Here is a 5588-nt window from a genome sequence, read left to right as displayed (position 1 = left end):
CACCTGCTGCACACTGCTCTCCAGTGGCAGAACGTCTGCAGTGTTGACTCCTCCTGTCAACTCTTAAAGCTTCCGTGTTGTTTTTGATCATAAAGCTTTAAAAAAGAAAGAAGAAATGCACAGGCTGTATCAGGATCCTCTTCCAGAATCACCTGGACCCAACGTCCAACCTGGTTTTTGCTTCCTACTCAAGGTTTTCTACACATCTACAGATTTTGTCTTGTTGCCAAAATGTCTGCCTCTTTAAAACATGATGTAATGTCATCTTCCTCTTATTCATGTAATTTTACGGGGATTTGTTTGCAGAGTTTCCTGTCAACCACTGATCCTCCCAGCTGAAGGATTTTTAAATCCCTTTAACATGTGCTTCTCCCAGTCTGGGCTGTTTGCCCGTCCACCAACATTCACCAGGGTGAAGACACCATGTGATACTGTCCCTTCATGAAGGAGTCGGTTGATGCGGAGGATTCATACAAAATAAATAGGAATATTTCAGCGGATCAAATTCACTAATCATTGATTTCATGATTTCCGCTGCTTCATTCATGAAAATAACAAAAACATACAAACAACTTACAATGAATAGATGGATTTTTTTGTTATTTGACTAAAATAGTTTGGCCTGTGGCATCACACACAGTGAACAACCTCCAGCCCTGTGCCTCCTCTTCCTCAGTGCCGCCTCCTCCTCCTCCTCCTCCTCCTCCTCCTCCTCCTCCTCCTCCTCCTCCTCCTCCTCCTACTCCTCCTCCTCCTCCTCCAGCCTCCCTTCATGGAACCTCAGCACACCTGTTCCCAGCCAATCCAGACACAGTGACACACTCGCAGCTCCTCCCACTGCAGCGGATGGCGTTACCATGGGTTACAGGGTGTTGGCCAGCTCCATCCCTCCAGTGAGGAGGAGGAGGAGGCCCTCTTCGTCGCCTCCTAAGGATTCAACATGCTACACTGCAGCAGCTTTAACTGCCAATTAAAGACTCCCTGACATATTGACATAAGGACCATTATTAATAATTCACAGGACTCACACACTGGTCATGTGCCGGATTCACTTCTTCACCTGCTGTGTCTGCAAATCAAGACATCTTATGTGTTTGGTCAGTGTGAAATAGCAGCTCCATTCATGTTTTATCATAAAGTCAAACAACAAATAACAAAATAGTCGAATATCTGAAGTGAAAAATACAAAATCTAGACCCAAACACAGCTGTAAAATACAGAGAAATCTGTTTTTAGTACATAAGTATGTGTATGCATTTAAAATCTGTCAAAGTCGCTATTTCAGATTTAGCACGTCGATCACTGCTCACAGAAAAAAAAGGTCTTTGTGGAAATATCATTTTTACATATTTGATTGACAGCTGAGCCAGCGAGCACAACAGGAAGTGTTGTACACGTCACACGTGAAGAACATACTTGTTGACTTGTGTGTACGTGAACATTTTTGTTTGTCTGAACTTAAACTGCTGCGTTAAAGCAACACCTTGAGGAACAGCGCCCTCTGCAGGCACAGTGAGTTTTTAATTAATAATAATTAATGCACACATCACACCTGCCTTAACCTGCAAACATCAGACCTTGACATTGCACAAAAACAACTGGAGGGGGTCACAATTCTAATTTGCTCCTTTGTTCGTTTATTTGTTTGTTTGTTTACACAAAAAAGATGAACTTCTGTGGACGGGTGGGAGACGACATGGGGAAAAACCAATTAAATTTAAATGCAGCTCTGGACCAGCAGATGGATCCAGGTATTTATTTTCTTCACCGTTGTAAGACGAGGAGTTTTCAACATTTCCCATGATTTCTCAGATAAGAATTTGTGGATCTTGATGAAATTTAACAGACATATTTTGGGGAAAGATATTTATGGGTGTGTGTGATTTGGTGCAGATCCAAATGAAAATCCAGATCTAGTAAATGTAACAGTTGTTTCACAAGAGGAGGTATGTTTTATAATGATTTTATAATGAGCAGCATTCTTGTTGGTTTATTTGTTTGTTAGCCGGATTTCACCAAGACTATTTCTTTTCATGAATATTTTTGGAGGGTTGGGACACGACACTCTGGATCCAGTGAATTTCAATGTATTATTTATGGATCATGAACCAACCTTCAAGATTGATTTCACTTTCTTGGATCTACTCTCCAGGAAAATCCACTTATTGGTGATACACTGACATCAGATGGTTTTACCTCAGATTGACAAACGGCTGCACAGAGATAATAATCTAATCTAATAGAAGCTTCCAGTACGTTGTTGAGGAGGAGAGAATCCTCTCATTCTGCTGATCTCACTGCTTGTCCTACATCTGTTCCCTGGATGCCAGGACCGTGCCCTTCCTGTCCAGAGACCAGACCCCCCCCCCCCCCCACTCCGCCTCTTCCAACTGTTTATCCGGCACGCTGCCAACTTTCCCCCTCTAATTATCCAACACTCCCCCCCACCTCTCTCCTCCCAGTGGGGGATTTTTTTTTATTTTTTATGGAACGACACTTCAGCATAAGGCGGAGGTGTTGTATGTGTGTGGGCCTCAGGGCGTGGCTGCACCTTCCACATTTTCACATCTCAGCCTCCACCTTTGACATTCAGATAACACACATTGTTGGCCTCTGCTGCAGACATGACCACACACACACACAGACACACACACACACACACACCGGGAGAGGAAATAGTAGCAGCAAAGCCATTTGCGGCCCACCACGTTGTTATGGAAACTGCGCTGACATGGACCCGGTGTTAAAACATTTTCCATGGCCACTTGTGTAACAGAGCTTTTGTCTGTTGCAGTGTGAGTCAGGAATTAACAATGTGTGCGAGACTGAGCTGTGGCTGCCTGTTGTTATTGATCAGCATGCAGCACTGATGTTATTTAGACCTCACATGCATCTCATTCTCTGTAACAAACCATAATTAGTGTGGGTGTCTGTCGCTGAAGACGCAAGATCACATGTTAATGTTGCAACGTACAAAGTTTGTTAAGATAAAAAGGACGGAGGATTTTACTGCTTACATCAGAATATGTTTTATGATAAAATCCCTGATATGATGATGGCACATGTCTCATAAATTGGTAAGTTTACATCATTTGAAGATGATTTTAATGACCTGTTTGTGTCTGTTCTGAGATTGTATGTCTCCTTCTCGGCCAGGAGACATTTCTTTGCTGAATAAATGTTAAATTATAATGCATCATTTGTTTTTACTTATTGGATGATTCTTATCTAATATCACAGGTACATTTTATGATTCCTTATGTCCTATTATTCCAACATCATATGACTAGTGAGGATATTTAAAAGCAAGTCAATAAGAGTCTAGAAACTTTCGTGATTCCTGTTGATATTTATATTTTATGATCCGGCTATGATGCATTGATGCACTTTAATACAGTTTTAAAGGCAGATTTCTACGAAACAGGAAACAAAACCACTTCAAACTGAATTCATATAATTCAGTATAATAACTGTGGCTTCAAATACAAGAATGTTCTTTGTTCTAGAGTCAAATGGGTCAAAATTAATTGTTGCCAAAGTCGATCTGAGGTTAAAAAAAAGTGTCATGTTTTCAAAGTGTGAAATCCCCTGATGTTAACAAAAGTTTCACTGCAGGATTTTCCAGAGGTAGAAAATCAATATTAGGGCAAAGGGGTGCAAGTGAACAAAAATGTTTAATTGATTCATTCAAATTCACGGCTCCACATTCAGACTTATGATGCAAAACTTCCCCTTGAATGCAAGTTACTATTATAAGTTGTAATTTCATGTTACTCTTAGATATTATAATTTATTTATGATTCAGCTCTTCTATATTTGTCCTGTGTGTTTAATGGCTGATGAGACTTTGAAGATCCTACTGGGGATCAATATGTAATCATCATATACTGTTATACAGTAAACTGCACATATCAACTTACTGTGCACATTGTGTGTATTAATACAGCGGACAGCTTGTAAAAGAAAATGGTGATAAAGGGTTTATTGTTTAAGTAATGGCTTTAAGAGTAAATAAATAAATCTAATTTATGGGTTGTCAGGTTTTAATTTCCAGCTTCTTTACATTCCCCCTCCAGGATACGTTGCTATGTCTTATTAATCAAACAACCACTTTTACCTTCAGGGTAAAACCTGCAGAACACAAGTCACTTATTCAACAGTTAATTTGCATTTGAGCTTTAGAATGTTTTCAATATGAGTAATTGAGTCCTACAATGAAAGCACACATTGAAACGTGGCTCTAGGGTTAGAATTAGGTTGGGGGCCACTTGGTGTTTCAAGAGGAGCACGGGCGACAAGGAGACTTTATATCTATGTCATCTTTATATGTGATTATTTTATGGCCTACGAAGAAGTTCCCTGAACTCTGGTCCTCAAGGCTTCTAGGCTGCTGCTCTATACCAACTGAGCTGAGGAGGCTCTATAGAACGTAGGAGGTGGGCTGCAAGAGAAAAATAGAGTCACCCAACCTGCTAACAATGTCCTATTGGTTTATATATGTCCCATAAAAATAACATTTATATTGCAGCACAGGGTTTGGGTTAGGGAAAGTAAAGGTTTGGGAGGGTTGGGTTTAGGGAATGGTTACGGTTTGGGATGGTTAAGGTTGGGGTTAGTTATGGTTAGGGATAGTTAGGGTGGGAGGCAGGGGACCTCTTAGGTATTTAGAGAATTCCAGACGACAAAATTCACTTATACTTGTAGGTATGAAGGCGTTATGGTAAGAGTGTCCTCACTAAGAGAAGTGTGTGTGTGTGTGTGTGTGTGTGTGTGTGTGTGTGTGTGTGTGTGTGTGTGTGTGTGTGTGTGTGTGTGTGTGTGTGTGTGTGTGCGTGTGTGTGTGTGTGTGTGTGTGTTTGCGTGTGCGTGTGGGTGTGTGGTGCTGAAGGGACAGCGCCTCTCATTGTTGGACTGGGTGTGGTGACTTTGGTGGAACTGTCCATGGTGCTGATCCCCTCTTGACCTCGAACCTGTGCCAGAAACTCCCCGCAGAGACACACACACACACACACACACACACACACACACGCCTCCAGAATCACAACAGGTACACAACAGACCCACACACAGCTCTTACACCCACGCACTGTGAACCGATGCAGCCACAGAACAAGTCACTTTGGACAGAAAAGGGAAGCGATCGTTTCCTGGCACCACCACCATCTCTGACCGGGTTCACACAGACTCCAGGTTCTAATCCTCCAGCCTGAGCCCAGTGGATCTTCATTCTGGCGACGCTTCAAGCTGCTGGTCGCCTCCTCCTCCTACGCTGACTTCTAACTCTGCAGCCCGGAGGCTAATTCAGACTCATGAGTAAGCAATTCAAAACTGTCTGCTGCTCCTAGACGGAAAAGAGGATCTTCCTCGCATCGTTTCTCCTCGCTCTCCACACAGTGGGAGTGTTTTCATGCAGCATTAGCCTCACAGATTTGCCTGCGCTCTTTGTCACAGTGCGACCACCTGCACTTGGAACCCGGCAAAAGGCGGTGGCTGTCCACAAGAACACCAGCAGCTGAGACCGGAGCATCTGTGCAGCTACACGACCCCCCCCGCCCCCCCAGAGAAAAGCTCCCAGCTGCTCCAGAAGC

The sequence above is a fragment of the Limanda limanda genome, chromosome 1 (assembly GCF_963576545.1).
Source record: "Limanda limanda chromosome 1, fLimLim1.1, whole genome shotgun sequence".
Classification (NCBI taxonomy): Eukaryota; Metazoa; Chordata; class Actinopteri; order Pleuronectiformes; family Pleuronectidae; genus Limanda; species Limanda limanda.
The sequence above is the reverse complement of the archived record's forward strand: the minus strand, read 5'-3'. Positions refer to the sequence as shown.